The sequence below is a fragment of the Pleurodeles waltl genome, chromosome 1_1 (genome assembly GCF_031143425.1).
Source record: "Pleurodeles waltl isolate 20211129_DDA chromosome 1_1, aPleWal1.hap1.20221129, whole genome shotgun sequence".
Classification (NCBI taxonomy): domain Eukaryota; kingdom Metazoa; phylum Chordata; class Amphibia; order Caudata; family Salamandridae; genus Pleurodeles; species Pleurodeles waltl.
The window spans coordinates 873596659-873614184 of NC_090436.1; positions in this window are offsets into that span (position 1 = coordinate 873596659).

The window sequence follows — 17526 nt, forward strand, 5'->3', positions numbered from 1 at the left end:
CCCGTTAGGATCCATAACCACCCCACCCAAAGTTGCCTTTAGAGATTTTTGGGTTAGGATGGCTATACCCCATAGCACTTCCGTCTGTTTTATAGCCATACAATGATCTATCCATCCGAATTCTTTGAGAATTTCTCTCCAATCACCTTGCAATAAATGGGTTTCTTGAAAAATAATTACTTCTTCATCTGCCCTTCTCTGGAAATCAAGGATTTTCTGCCTTCGACCAATTACTCTAAAGCCATTGACGTTTCATGACAAGACCCTCAGAAAGCCTATGCTAGTACTTAACATTGTAGTGAAGGTGGAGGTTTATACCACTAAGGACAAGCCGAAAGGTAACCTGCTTTAGTAGCTTAAATTCCCTGAGGACCTTATTTTTCTATTTTCTCCCACAAATGCTCCAGCACCCAGTGCTAGTCTACTTATTCTAAAATTAGATTGTGCCCTTACCTTGACTCCCCTCCCCCTACCCTGCGGAACCCCATACTTCCATTGGAGTAAGATCCACTTATTTTGGACTCCCAGGAACTTCAGCGTTACAGTATAGAAAATCACTCTGCTGCCTTCATCTGCTCTAAAAAGGAGCACACTTCATTGGGTTCTCTTATGTTGTACATCTTGTTGTTCCACATGATTCTGAGAGCTGCAGGGAATCTCATCTGGACAGTTGCCCCCAATGCTCGAAGATCTTGCATATATTTCCGCAGCTCCCATTGTCTGTCCTGTGTTGCCCTAGACATATCTGACCTAAAAAAACAATCTCCTTTAATAAACCTATTTGTTTTTAAAGCCTCCTTCAAAATTTTTTCCTTTATGAAGTAAGATCTGAAATTCACCAACATTTTCCGGGGTTTTTTCCTATTTAGGTTTTTCTTGTAGGGGTCTCGGTGAACTTGTTGGAAATCCTCTTCCAAATTCATATGCTGCAGGTCTGGGAAGAACTCTCTGATGAGCAATACCCTAAAAGCTTTAATATCCTGCCCTTTAACCTCCTCTGGGACATTCAAAAGTCTGATATTGTTCCATCTCATGTTATTTGCTAGGCTCTCCAGCTGATCTTGTAGCATTTTTTCCCTTGACTTTAAATGCTGAATATCTTGTTTGTTGGAAGTTACTTGTACATCTAGCTCCTTAACTGTGTTTTCCAAAATTGCAATTTTTTCTGTTAATGCATTTATTTTTGTTTCCATAATTTCACATGATGTTCTGATCCTTGCTTGATTCTGCTTAGAAATCAAGAATGTGCTTCTAATCTCCATTACCATTAATGCGGTAAGGAGGTCGGCAGTATTACGTACGTCAGTGTCCATAGATTGCTCATTTGTAAGCGAAACTATGGGACTTGGTAACAGGCCTTATAGACCCATTTTCTTGCTTAATTCAGACTTTAAGATCTATATTCACAGTCTAATGAAAAGGTTAGCTGGGGTACGTGATATATTGATACAAAGAAATCAGAAGGGTTTTATGAGAGGTGGACAGCTGTTTTATTTGACCCATGAATTGTTTAGCGCTATAGATCTTGCTCAATTAAATGGACATCCTCTTGCAATTCTTACCATAGATGCCACTAAAGCTTTTGATCGGGTTAGCTGGCCCTTTTTATGGAGAGTTAAGGAGAAAAATGGCTTTGGTGGCCTTTTTGTTAAGGCAATAGAGGCATTATATAAGGACCCGGTAGCGAGGGCACTGGTAAATGATAATGTATCAACACAAGTTAAGATAAAGAGAGGTAACCGACAGGGTTGTCCACTCTCCCCTCTCCTATTCAATCTATATATTGAACCTTTGGCATTGATGATTAGGTCTAACCAAATATAGGCCCTCATTATGAACTCGGCAGTCGAAACCGCAGTGTTCATGCTGGCGGTCAAACCACTGACCGCCAGCGTCCCCGGATCCCCGCCGGCTGTATAATGTACATTCCTGTGGGCCGGCGGGCGGAAACATTGTTTCCGCCTGCTGGCTCACAGGAATGCCTGGCTGGGACATTGATGGCGGCTCCCAATGCCTCTGTGCGGCAGGTGCAGTGCAGGGGCCCCTGTGCAGTGCGATGGTGCACTGCACAGGGGCCCCTGCACTGCCCATGCTAATTGCATGGGCAGTGCAGGGACCCCCAGGGGTGCCCAGGTGCACCCCTTCCACCATCCTTTCCCTGGTGGGGAAACCCATCAGAGAAAGGCTGGAGGCTGAGGAATCCTCATCCGAGGGGCAGCACCGCTGGCCTGTCGGATAATGATTCCGACCGCTGCCAGGCTGCCTGACGGAGGCAGACGGCAGTAAGTGAGGGCCGCCGATGGCGGCCCTCATGGTGTTCATTATGTGGCAGGCCACACCGCCAAGTTCAAAATGACCACCATAATACTGTTTCATTTCAGCGAGTGGGAGAAAAAAGTGGCACTGTATGCTTATGATCTCATGATATACACTCGCGATTTGATAGCTTCATTACCAGATATCTATAGTGTTTTGGAGGAGTTTGGTATGGCGTACGGGTACTCGGTTAACCAACAGAAGACAGAGATAATGTGCTGGAATACTCTCTATGACTCTCTCTTGGTAAAAAAGAGATCAGATACCTGGGGGTTTAGTTTACTGTGGACCTGGAGAAGGTGGCCTGGAAGAACTTTAATAAAGTACGGTTATCTATGAAGAAGTTAATAAGATTGTGGGCTGCACTCCCACTGTCTTTGTTAGGCACATCCAATGTTTTGAAAATGCTTATTCTACCGAAATTCACTTTTTTATTTAATACTATCCCATTCGAATTTCAAGCAACATGGTTCCGAAGGCTGCAAGGTGATTTGACTTCTTTCGTTTGGGCATCGCGGGGAGTCCGTATTGTCTGGAGAAAGTTGTCCAGGAAGAAGAATCAAGGGGGAATAGTCGCTCCAGATCTGTACAAATACTACATGGCATACCAACTTAAAAACATAAGGAGGCTATTGAATGATCGCCTTATGTATACCCTGTACCATAAAGTTATGATTGATACCTTGGAGGCAGGCAACCATTTTCTACATAAATATGGCCACCAAAAATACTTTGAGGAGGTCAGATTAAAGTGCCTTCGTGCAGCATGCAAGATATGGTCACAGACTCAATGAGAATTAGGCATGCCATATTATAGTGACTTTGCACCGATATGGGGCTCACCAGGCACCCCAGAATGTCTTCAAGATAGATTATCTCTTCTACTATGGGGAAAAGGGGTGGTTCAATGGGGGCAAATTTTTTTAAAGCAGAAGTTAATACCTTGGGATATGTTCGTTAAGTTAGTCGAAAACACGTTTTCCAAGTTTAAATATTATCAATTGGCGAGCTGGGAAAGTGTCCTCCCTAGGCTAGAGCAAAGAGAGGATATGTGGGAGGAGAAATTATTTTATAATTCAGTGTATCACAAGGAGGTCGCACTCTAGTATTGGATGTTTATGGAGGTGACAGAAGACCCTTGCCTATTGCCAGATAAGACATGGAGCAAGGAAATAACCTCACTGGACATTGGAAAGTGTTGGCATGTATCTTTTGTCACTCCTTGTGATATAGTTAAACCAGCCGCATTGAAAAAAAATCATCTTTTTACTTTGCATAGGGTATATTAGTCTCCAGAGAAGATAACTGCTCTGGGGAAGGGAAAGAAATGTTGCCCATGATGCAACAAAGAAGGGGCAGATGATATCCACATTTTCTGAAGTTGTCGGAAGCTTGATCGTTACTGGATGGATATAGGGGAAGTGTTCAGAGGTGTGGTGAGTCCAGATGTTAAGGTAACTCTCCCACTAGTAATATTTGAAATTAGCCTAAGGGATGATTGCTCAGCAAATCTGGCTAAAGAGCAGAGGTGTGTGTTATTTGTGCTAATTATTTTGCCATGACGAGAGATATGCCTAAAATGGAAGCCCCCAGACTCTTGTCTCCCATGATTGGATTGCATCAGTCAATAAAGTGTACAATTTGGAAAAGTGTGGCCTCCAGAGTAAGAGAAATAGGTTTTGGGCACTATGGAAGAAAAGAAAAAGCTGGTCTAAGTCAAATATGGGCTGGTCGAATAAAACAGAGAGTCTGATGATTATGTGCCTCGCCAAGGTCCTCTGGTTGTAATAACTTGGGGGGTAAAAGGGCGGCGTACCTGTCTCTTTAGAGCGGTGTCTCCTGGTAGAGTGGGGTCCTAACCGTAAGACTGACGGATGGCTGGATGGGGCCTGAGGAGTCGTCTCCTTGTAGTGATGGTCTTCCTTCTTGGTGCCCTAACCCGGCTGTCTTGGTAGCCTGGCTGTATTGCTTATGTGGACACAAAAAAGGTTAAAAAAACACTAAATAAGGCCTAAAAGCACTAGTGGTAAAAGCAATAACAGTTGACTACTAAAAAATAGCTAATCAGTAAAAAAGTGTACAAGAGCGTCACTTTCGTTTAAAATACATATTCTGGCAGAGAAAAGTACCGTAGAGTAGCCAGTCTACCTATGCCACGGCTTCGCTTAAGTAAGCACGCCCAGAGCAGCTGGCCAATGCAAAAGATAGCTAAGGAGCTAACCACTCGCCTCTAATGGAACTTAAAAATGACCTTTGAAAAACTTAAGAGTTCCCCTTTCCGGCCTCTTCCCCTAATGACTGATTGCAATATTCCCAGTGCAAAGTTATGCAAAAAATTTAATTTGACAGCTTTCCCTCCAAATTTCCACTTCACAAAGCACATATACCATGCAATAAGGCCTAAAAGCAAGAGTGGTAAAAGCAATAACATTTGACTTTTAAAAAACAGTTAACCATTTAAAAAGTGTAAACTAATATCACTTTTGTTAAAAAAAAACTAAATCTGGCAGAGGCAAGTACCGTAGAGTACTGTAATATATACTAGCCTATCAGAAGTAATACATAATAATCTACCATGTGGCTACAACATTCTGCATTGGACAGATATGAAAAAAACAAGGGGGGATCTACACTCATTTATAAAGAGTACCTAAAGACCATAATCAATATGTGATTTTTCTTCACATTTGAATGCCTCACCACCAACATTAAGATCAACAGTGATAAACCAATCCGGATTACCATCATCTACCAAGATGTAAGCAATGGCAATTCTTTCAATGAAGATCTTGTGAAATTCATAGTTGATGAACTCCTCTGCCCATATCAAAAGGTATTCATTTGCTTTCAACTTACTGCCTGTCAAATAAAAGCCTTTTTTGAAGAACACTCTTAGTCCAGCATTCCAAACCTAACACATACTAAAGGTTACATCTTGGACTTCATCATTACCTAGCAAGACCTTGTACAAACGTATAAACCTCTATCAGTAGATTAGTCTCATCACCTTTTCTCCTTTTGTATCATCTGCACTCACTCAAAACATAATATTTCTCCCAGGGCAACTATCATAACAACCAAAAACCTGAAAAACACATTGCTCCTAATGATTTTAAGGACATGGCTGCCACATGCATGAGCTCATGAACTCCATACACTAGCTCTGGCCTACTTTTTCAAGACTACAACTGCAAACTCACTCAAATAATGGACACTTCTAAGCCAGTTGCCATTATCCCTCACTCTTATCATTGCTTCTTCTCCTTACCTGTACATTTAACCCCTTCCCCATAACCTCTTGCCTGAATGTGTGAGTGTGTGCAGGAATGCAAATGTGTGTGTAGTGTTGTTTGCGTGTGTGTGCATGTGTGCGAATGCGTGTATGAATGGAAATGTGAATGCGTGTCAGTGTGAATGTGTGTACGGATGTGTGCGTGAATGAATGGATGCATACGTGCATTCCTGTGTGAGTGAGTGTGTGAATGCGTGGTGTGTGCCTGAGAGTGTGCATGTATGGGGGGAAAGAATTGGAAGGGGGGAGCGTGGATGGAGGGGTGTGGGGGTTGGTTGGGGAGTCTTAGGGGGGTGTGGGCCTCCTACCAGTGGAAAGAATTCCCTGTCACTGGTAGGGCCTACCATCATCATTTTCATGGCTTTGCGAGTGCCACGAAATCCATGGCGGTAGGCAGGGTCAAAATGCCGCCCGCGATATAGTAGCAGCCGCCGGGTTGGAGATTGTTATGTCCGGCCCGGCGGCTGCTACTGCCATGGCGGTCGGTGTGGTATGTTGGTGGGTTAGCTTTAGCCAACCCGCCAATGTCATAATGTGGCAGTAAGTACCGCCAGCCTGTTGGCAGTATTACTGCACATTTACATTGACCACCGGGGTCATAATGACCCCCGGAGTCTTTTTCTGATGGGTGGCGAACTACCATAGTAAAACTGCTACTTATATTAAACCCAGAAACACTCAACAATTATCGATCAGCCTCCTCTCCTTCATCTGCAAAATTCTGGAAAAGTTATGATGTATGTAAGTAGCAGAATATGTTGATACAAATGTTGGCCTCAATGACTATCAGGAAGGCTTAAGACTCAGAATAAGCACAGATTTGATGGTTGTATCAGTTATTGATGACCTGAGACTAATTTTAGAAGATGGCAGTGTGGGGATCTTGGTCTTATTAGATCTATCGGCCGCATTTTAAACCATTGACCAAAATATCATGGTGTCAAGACTGACAACATTGGTATCACTGGATGAGAATTAATTTAGTTTACATCGCTTCCTGAGAAACACAGACAAATTCTGGCTATTCCATCTTATATAGCCACATCACAAACCCTCAGTTGTGGAGTGTCATAATGTTCAGCGTTATCACTGATTCTATTTATTATTCACATGTGACCATTGGCAAAGATGCTTCCAGCCCTTGGAACATCCTTTTACATGTACAAGGATGACTCACAAATGATGTTCTGTCATTTTGAGGGTGTGACAGGTGCTTCAAAGGAGCAATTGCAGTTGTTTGAATCCTTCTCCAGTACACTCTGGTGAATGGCACAAAAGTCATGAAACTCAAACCAGAAAAAGAGAATTATTAGTTATGTCACAAAAAGAGGCACACCCTCATATCTTTGGCCTGAAATAATGAGCAGCTGTCCGGTACCCTCACACGTAGTGCAAACTCAGCTCATAATAATTGGCACAAGTCCTATATTAAAAGCCTAGATGACTAACATAACTAAAATTTGTCTTGGCAACTGAAACTGTTAAGAGCTTATTTGTCATTAATTGATCCGGTCTTTCATGTTTCATGTTGTGTCATAAACACAGTGATGGATTCCAGAGTGGACTATGGAAACTTCATACACTTAGCAGCTCCATGGCTATTGGGGTTACACTCACATGGGGTCCTACCCACTGGGACTTGTTGTCTAATTTACCAAGTGTGTTGCTGTGGGTCTCCCACGTGGGGATGCTGTCCACCACCCTAGTGAGAGGGGCCCTTGTGGGTACTAGCGATGGCAATTACTTGGAACGGGCCAGGCACTTGGTGGCTCACCTGGATTGTGCTGGGGCTTTTCAGGCATCCCAAGGGAGTGCAACAGCTTTAGGGGCCACCACAGGGCCAGTAGAGTGATCATGGTTGGTACAGCAGCCCCATCAGGTGGGTCACTCAGGTGGGGTTCAGGTGGGATCACTCAGGCACCCCCCTGCACCAGGGCTTGGGGGGCCCCTTTCAGCCAGCGGGTCAGGTACACCCAGCTTCTGACACTGAAGTGGGGGTGCGGTATGCCTGGGTAACCTAAAGTGATGGTGATGACTCCCCCTGCTCAGGGATCATCAAAGGTAAGGGAGTTCCTTTATCTGCAGTTAGTTTGGGTGAAGTGCAGTGTAAACATGAGCAGCTAGGCTGGCATGTTTCAATGGACGTGAAGAAAAACATTTGGAAGGTGGCATATGTAGATATGTTTGAGTTGCTGGTGGATAAGTCCTAATGGAAGGAGGCCAAATGCTGCAAGGAATGTTCCACTCTAGGGACTGTGGCCATGGCCATATAGGAAGAAAGTTGAGGAAAACACTGGTGAATTGGGTTAGAGGCTTTTTTACTTACCAAGCCATTTAGATCAAGCGTTTTAAATGATTTGGGTGCACAACTTGCATGCTATCAAAATAGGATTGTGTGTGCTCATGACGAGTATGGTGGGTCAATAGGTATATGATTCTGAGACTGCTAGATTAAATAGTACTGCTATGTTTGAACTTAAATGTGCTGTTCAAAGTCAAGCATGTCCCTGGTGTGTTAAACAACGCTGCTGATACATTGTCTCATTTCAAGATGCAGGCTTTCAGGTTACACCACCCAAGAGCAGTGGAGTTCCCTACACCTTTCCCAGACCATTTGGGCAGCTTGGTGCCCAAATTTACTGGACCTCGTGGCAGCTAGCTTAGCGCCCAGGACCAGGCGTGCTTATAAGAAGGCATTTAACCCTTATTGTGACTTCTTGGGGCATACAGGGGTTGCGTATTGGTTTGCTTCTACTTCAGTCATGACATTCTTGGGGGCACTAAAGGGCTATTGGCAATCGGTGAGTTGGGCCAGGTGCCACACAACACAAATATCCTTTTTTACAAAGCTGCTGGGAGACACTGATGGGACAAAGTCTTTCTTGGTTCAAAGAGCTTTGAGAGACTAGCAGCACTTAGACCGGGCCAGGCTGAATTGTAGGTGCCCCATCGATAAGGCCAAGTTGACAGCAATTCTGGGGGTCCTGGGGGACATCTGTTTGTCACAAGGGGAAGTCCACCTCTTTAGGGTGACATTTACCCTTGTGTTTTATGGATCCTTCAGGGTGAGTGAGTTGGTAGCCAATAACAAGAAGGACTCTGGAGGGGGTTTACATTTGGGAGACATTCAGTGGTTGGACGGGGCTGGAGCTCTGGTGGTTAACATCCCCTGCTCCAAGACTGACCAAGACAGTAGAGGTGACCACATCTTATTGCACAGGGGCTCGTGTAATGTGTGCTTCTCCCTATATGTGCTTTTCCGTATATAATCTGGAGTCATTCCTAGCTCACCGGGCGCAGAGTGTGGGGTGCCCCTTACTTGTCCATGCTGACGGAACTCCTCTAACTACGTACCAGTTCTGCAGGATCCTTAACCGGGCCCTGTGAGCAGCCGGGTATCACCCTTCAGAGTTTGGGTCTCACTTCTTTTGACATGGTGCACCACTGCAGTGGCAGGAAAGGGGAATCTTGGACTCAGCAGTACAAAATATTAGCAGGTAGTCTTCAGACTGATGCAAGCGCTACGTGTGATTGCACATGTTGTAAAGACTGTTCTTGATCCCTGTTTTTCTCTATTTCCTTTTTTCCCATGCTGATATAGGTAGTAGGTGAGCAGCTGGAGTTCTTGGGGACACTGTCTACGTGGAGGTGACTGGAATTACAGATGTGTGAGTTTTAGTCCATTCTTACAAGCAGCGTGCAAAGGAGCTTTATTTGGGAGGTGGTTTTTCATCCAGGGCATGACAGGTTGGTTACCTGCCTGTGTTTGTTATGGCTGAGGAGACTTGCAGCTGGCACACCTGAGGTCTGCATTGGACATAATGTTACCCAAGGGGTAGACGTCCCTGGGCATCATCATACTGCATCTCAGTGGCAACAATCTGGTGCACATTGGCAGGAAGCATCTGTTTGAAATAGTGATCTGTGAAATTGCTTGTTTGGCTAGAAAATTCCTTAATGCCATGCTGGGATGGCCTTTATCATCCCAAGACTACAGTGGAGGGATGGTAAATTGGTCAGGGCCTTGAATGATTCGGTGAAGCAAATAAACAACAAGGTTGTTAAGTTGTTCAGATCCCCTAAGCTGTCGTGCATACCCCATGGTTATATAAAAGCCACATTTTTTTTTCTTACAGGATGGAGTACACTTGTCAAAGATCTGTAATAAGATGTTTTTAGCCTATTGTCATGGCTAGTGCACCGTCTTAAGTAGGGTGACTGTTTGGAGGGATGCAAGATAGTAGGGAAACTATGCTGGCCTGTGGCAGGTGAGGTCATGACTGGAGGCACAATTCGACATACCTTTCCTTTTATAAGCATGACAGCGATGTAATGGGCCCCTCCAAGGGATGCTGACAGGGAGTCAAATGGAAGATCCAGTGGCACTGGGGGTTGCAAGCATTCACTAGCATCTGGTCCTTCTGGGCAACCACCCTTACATGTGCAATTGGTGCAAAACTAGCACTTGCCCTTGAGTAATGATGATGCAGGAGGTTCCCGAGGTAGGTTTCCTGGCGGGCAGATAGGTCCCCTACATAGGTATACCCCGATAGCATAGTCAGGTGAGTGTGGCCCTCCCCTAAAGAGGGACACACCACAGGTCTAAAAGGCAGGAAAGGGCAGTTCTCGACCAGGAGACACAAGTGGGTCCAGTAATGATCTCATTTGCTGGCATAAATTGTGATATGGAGGAGCTTGTTTAGATAGTGGTAGGAAATTGGATATATGAGCATTTCTGTTAAGGCTAGTCATCAACATATATATAATATATAACATATGTAAATAAAGCTGTAAACAGTAAGGGTTGCTGCATATAAATATTCAAGATGATGTGTGATCTATACTGTAAAAATGTTTGTATGTTTTAATAAACATACAGCTGGGGGTTTACAACCCCTAACCCAAAAATGTGTGTATTTTTGCTTGTCAAATATGGGGAGTAATGGGATGTGTTAGGTAAGGCAGATATATTGTCAGGATGGGAGGCCTCAGGTATACCGGGCAATATGGTAAAGGCTCCCCCATGTCAGGGGAGCTGCACACATGATGGTCTTTTACAGGCCAGAGCCTGGAGGCAGGGGTGCAATGCGCCACCACACCCCGGCAAAGTGGAGAGTGATTGGGAAGTAGCCCAGTCGTGACCCCAGAAGCATTTGGAGTGCTTGCTGTTTGCACAGTCTTAGCGCAGCACTGACTGCACCCATAAAAGGGGCCACAATGCTGTAAACAGTTCTTTCACTCCCACTTGCTGCCTCACTCTGCTGCTGCTCCTCCCCGAGAACCATGAGGGATTTTCTTTGTCCCACCCACCATCCCCATAGCAATAGAAATCTATGCTGTTGATGTTGCTAGGGGTGATTGTTTGTCAGGATTGTCTTGCTAACCAATTTTCTTCCTAGCGGCATTGCATTGTCGTGTGGGGTGATTTTCTTTGCCTTCTTAATGGTCTTCCTAAACAATTTTTCTTCTAGATGGATTGCCATGTTGTATTTTTATGGTATGTAGCCTTCCGGGTGAAGTGGTGAGTGGTGGAACAATTCAGCAAATCTCTCCTTACATAGGCATGACAGCGGTGTCATGGGGCCCTCCAAGGGGTGCTGGCAGGGAGTTGAATGGAGGATCCAGGGGCGCAGGGGTTAGCTAGCATTTGCTGGTATCTACGCTTCTACCCAACCACTCATGCACGTGCAATTGGTGTTAAGCTAGCACTGGCTCTTGGGGAGAAATGATGGGGTAGGGAGTACCTGAAGTAGGTATCCTGGAGGACAGGTGGCCCCCTACAGAGGTGTACCCTGGAAGGGGTTTTGAGTGGGTGGGGTCCTTCCTTAATGAGGGACCCACTACAGGTCTAAAGGATGGGAAAGGGTGGTTCTGGACCAGGATACACCATTGGGTCCAGTCATGATCTCAGTCACGGGCATATATTATGATGTGCAGGAACATGTTTAGATAGTGGTAGGAAATTGGATGTATTAGCATCTCTATTCAGGCTAGTCAAAAATGTATATAAATAAAGCTGTAAATATTAAGGTTTACTGCATATAAATATTCAAGATGATGTGTGATCTTTACTTAAAATTATTGTATGATTTAATAAAAATACGGCCGGGGGCTTACAACTCCCTAACATACATTTTTTTGTAATTTTGCTTGCCAAATGTGAGACGTAATGGGATGTGTTGGGGAAGGTGGATTTGTGGTTGGGGAGGGAGGCCTTGGTGATACCGGGCCATGAGAGCCTTCTCAATGGCAGTGGCAAAGGCATGGAATGCCTTTCTGCTCCCTAAATGGCATGAGGAAAATTTGTCAAAATTCAGGAATGGAAAAAACACATTTATTTTAAGTCTGTTGGCTATGGCTAAGCATTTACTAGATGTGATATCCAGCGCCATGATGCTTCTGAGAACGTGCACTTTACAAGTATCAACCAAAAATAATGAGACATCTCTATACCCAAACAGAAGAAAAGACAAAAATAAGTACTCACAGTTCAATTAGCGCTAGTCTATCCTCAGAAATCCTCTTCCACAGCATATAATCCACCGTTAACATTCTAAAAATAGGGAAATTTGGACATATATATGTATATAATAATAAAAATCAATCCACATCAACATTCACACTGCCATATAGATGTGTTCCATAGACCTAAAACACACAACATGATACACACAAAAACCCACTGAAAGCAACCAGTCTATCCACAAACAAGAAAAGAAAAAGAGCCAAATTTAATTCCAAGTTGACAGAACAAAATATGAAAACTCTCCAGTCCGCTTGCATAAGCTTCATCACCACTGTGAAAGCCATCACCTATCCAAAGACTATTTAAGAAATTTCCAACAGCAGTACAAGCCCCTTAACAGCCATCAGGTATTGACTCACACTGTTTTAAGGAATACTGAACTGAAACTTCACTCAATTACCAAGTTCAGTATCCACATTTATTTCTTTGGATGAAATAGTCAGAAAATTGTGCATCACATGCACGCAAAGCAAGACAAGAACTTCCCAGAAGAACTCAAAAATGACCATGAAATCATTAACTTACCACAAGTTTTGAAGAAAAATAACTAAGGAGTACATACAAAGCCTGATATTAGACGCAACCAGTAGTATTCAAGGAGTATATTTACAAGAGGCTTGCGCTGTGTCACCTTTTTTGACACACCAGCATAGCTTTCTTTGCCCCATATTTACAAAGTGACACATCTAGGCAGATTTGTCACTTTTTTTCAGGATGCGTCATTCTTGTTCCTTTGCTGGAATCGTCTGCGTCGTTTTAGAATAAATATATGCAATAAAGATATGCAAAGTAAACGTTCCACCATAAAAACCCCTGTAAAAGTGATGTAGTGGTATTTATGACTTTTTCCAACAGTCATGCATTATTGGGAAGTGGGCCGCTGTGCTTGAGATGCGTCAAAATTCCTATGCCTCTAGACCCGAGGCTTAGCAATGGCGCATTGGTTGTTGCAGCAGAATTTTACATGATGAAGTGACTTCAAACAGTGCAATATGAAATCAAGTCACATCCCCTCAACAGGTAAGTGTGCATATAAGTTAGGTAACACAGTAAATCACACATTACACACCATTAATGACTTTTGTCACACATACGTAGGCACAGTGGTACACATAAGTACACTATGCCCACTTGTATGCGTGACATGCAGGGCCAATGTATTAGTGTGCAAGGTGGGTTTTTCACCTTTTGATACTCTATACATTGGTACCCATACAGTAGGCAACTTGCATCAGTAAAAACTGATGCATTGTCTCTTTTTTGATGCATTGCTGTAATTTCCCATGGATATGTCAGAGTATCGGACACATCTGTGGGACCTTGCACCATTGTAAATACAACGCACCCATAGCATCACAAGGATTTTTCACGAAGATTCAAGAAAGTTTGACCATCAATGCCATGGCGCTGAAATGCATAATTTCTTGGAAATATGGCCCCACGTCTCATAGGGCTACCCATCCACCCTGAGACCATCACTTATAACTGAAAATTCAACCACTATTAGAGCAGGGGTCTTCAAACTGGGGGGTAGGCCCTCCTAGGGGGGCCTTAAGTGATCATAGAGGGGGCGACAGGCTCAGGCCAAAAGAAGCATTATGCAGTTAGAAGTGCTTCGTTTTAAGCAGAAAAACATTTATTGCATTTTTTAAAAAGGTAACAGAACTTATCTGCAATGTTTAGATAAGTCAAGACACATTTAAACATTGCCAACTTAACAGAATAGTTGTGAAAGATTTGGAGGGGGGCCCGATTATTATTTTTCCCCACTGGGGATACGCAGCATTAAAAAGTTTGAAAACACTATATTAAAGCCAGAAAGTAGCATGATAATAAGGTATGAAAAATACATAAGCACATTAGAACAACAAGTAAAACATAAGTAATTTGTGAGTGATTTAGAACATTCACAGCATGTTTGGTGAATGCCACAACATATATAGGGGGTAATTATGACCCCAGCAGACGGCAGAAGAATTGAGAAAAGTACTGCCAACAGGCTGGTGGTACTTTTCCCCATATTAAGACATTGGCCGTTTGACTCAAGCCAAACCGCCAATGTATGACACCGTCCGCCATGGCGGTAATGGCCCCCGGACTGGAGACTTCAGTCTCCAGCCTAGGGGCCACCACTAGCTCGCCTGCATGAATATGACCCCTCCTCCCGCCATGGTTTTCGTGGCTTCCTTACTGCCACAAAAACTATGGCGGCAGGCACTATCAGTGATAGGGAATTCCTTCCCTGTCACTGATAGGGGTCTTCCGAGCCCCTCCCCCTCCCAAACCGCCTCCCTCTCCAGACCCCCTTCATTCATGCACCTTCATTCACACATACACACATGCGTTCACACACTCATTCTCACATTCAAGCATGCATGCAGACATCCATTCACACACACATCCACACACACTTACATACATACAGACACACACACACACATACACACAACACAACATACACCCACTCATACATCCATACCTGCACACACATACAAATGCAACACACACCCGCATTCACACATGCACAGACATACACACACACACCAACACACACACAACATCCCCCGCCCTCCTCCGCTGTTAGAGCACCCGACTTACCTTTTGTGAGGGGGTCCTCCGGCAGGAGACTGGACGGGGCGATGCTGTGTCATGATACGGTCTGCGGCGGTCTACTGGCGTGGTGCTGCTGCTGGCAGCAGCACCACCTTACCACCTTCCGCCGACATGGGCACAGCCGGATTCCCGCCATCGTTCTGGTGGAAATCCGGCTGACGGCTGGTAGCTGCAGCGACGGTCTTTTGACGGCTGTCGCCATGGTGGTAGGCGATATTTACCACCAATGTTATAATGAGAGCTGTAATGTTAGATCTGGGTTTAATCCATCGTTCTTTTGCTAACCATGCCACCCCAGTTTAGACCCAGCCATATGCAAATCAGTCTTGATCCTGTTCCTCATAGGAACAGTCCAGTCCGAACTGCCAAACCAGGTCCTCCCTGGACTGGAGACAAGCATCCTGGGACCGGTTTCAGGGTATCACCCTTCATCAGCCAGGCCAGTTTGAATCCAGTGGCACAGTGAGTAAATATGATGCAACCATGGTGTCATTAGTTGCCGGTAGGAGGGGGCACAAGAAAAATGGCGCTTCATCCATGATGTGACACTTTCCTGGTAATATACCCTCATAAGCCTATATCTTAGTAATGTTTTAAAACAAGCATCACTGCCAGATAGAAGGTTGTTGTTCTAATATTTACACGGTGAGCAATATTTTTATATCAAATATTTTGGTTCTGAAACAAGCCTTCATACTTCGGAAAAGAAGAAAATTACAAACTATGTAGTGAAGTGTCATCAGAAGAATTTAAATTATGCATACACATACAGATTACTTTAATTGCCAGTAAACTTCATACTCCAGTGTATAACCGTTTGAAGGATCTTATAGAGTAGAACTGATGTGCCCTTTGCCTGGCAAGCCTGAGGCACTAAGACTTAAGAATATTACACATCTGTATCACTACCTTGCAAAACCGCTTTAAAATGTGAATTGGTCTGAGTCCAAGAGCCCTGTAATGCATTTCCCACTTCAGTGTGGGAGTGAACGAAGCTAAACGTTATTGGTAGGTTATTGCCTATATGTATTTCTAGCAAGCGTGTATTTTGTTAGGAACATTTATATATTTTCTAACACCAATAAATTTTTTTCATTCTTCTCCTTCAATAGGTATATAGATCAGACACAAGCAGATTAAAGAAGCTGGATAAAGGTGGCATCATTTCTTCAGGACATTACCCGTTGTGTTTCTCCCGGTAATAAGACTAATATTTGACCAAATCCGTTCCCATAGTTCTAAATGAAAATGTACAAACATGACGGAATAACCTGGGTTCAATGGCATGGCACATTCTGATAATGTGTTCTAAAGATAGTCAAACGGTGTGGCAAATCACAGTACAGTGTAAATAACTGCTACAGAAGGTGGCAAACTTAGGACCTCATTTATTGTTTGTTGGGTGGGATGTGAAGTAGCTGTGGTACCAAAACCAATTACTCAGCTGCTGCAGCCCACTTGGCAAAGCTAAGGATTACCACCAGCTCGACCCCTGCACAATGCAAGAATATTATCAGCATGCAGGTTTTTTGGCAAAATCCACTGTGCAATATAGATATTCAGTTTTCTAGTTTGTCTCAGATATTTAAATTAATCAAAAATAAGCAGGCAAAAACTCTAACTTTTGCATCTTGTCAGTCAAGAAGCTAATAGTGGAAAGTCTATTACATTGCTTAAACATTATTAGTTGTCACCACCCTCCTAATTTCCAATTCGAATATACAGCGTGGCAGAGCAAGCGTTTTCAAAGGGGCTGAAACAGATGTCTTAATTAGAAATTATTAATTAGTGTCCATTTCGAATAATGAATTATGTAGAAAAAAATAACATAGAGAAAAATAATGCATGCGTTTGAAAATGTGACCTCGAAGAATGGCCACCAGTGTTCATGAAATGAACTAATTGGTGGTTAATACTTATGAAATATTGAAAATATATTAGATTAATGTAGTAATGTGTCATGTTAAGGGTTATGAAGTATGTTCTAGCTTATTCATTGTAGATCTTAACTTAGCGAGTGTCTTGACCTAGTTTTGCCAGGCCTCATGAAGAAACTGTATTTCTTAGCATTTAATAAAAATGCTGACAGAGTGAACTAACTGTGAAACGTTCATTGTTTTAGTAAAATGCTTAGTAGACGCTTTCCATGAGAACCAACTAACAGGAGTCAGTGTCCTAAAAAGTGTAACAATTGTGTGTAATGTGTGCGAGAAGTACTTTCCCAGGACGCGAACAATGAAGACACTGACTGGAGAAGAAGATGCAAAAAATGTGATATCTGACGAGCCGGATGATGAGAACATCGTAAAACAGACCAGTCAAAATAGTGTGAAAGAAGAAATATTGGAATTCATAGATTTGGTATAGAATTGTTATTGGGTAGAGTAATAATGTGCAATTAATAGACCAATAAGGAATTAGGGGATAGCTTAAGTGACTTTGATATAACAACGTGACAGAGGGAACTTGGACAGATGACAAGACCGAAGATCTAGAGTGATTTTGGAAGAAGAAGAGATTCAAGATTCTGTAATTGGGCTCATACTCTCTGACTGAGAGCCTGATGTGTTGCTGATCATTTGATGACCTGAGGACAAAGACTGATTCTGCTTGCTGACCCATATCGTGGATAGGTCGATATGACAATATGACTGAAATGCATTTTTATGCCTTTTCTTTCTAGGTACGAACTGCGCAGTTTTAACAGTTTTCCTTAGCTAGATGTTTTTCCTAAATTTGTGTTCTAAATTGTTTTGCATGAAGCCCCACATGCTGATGC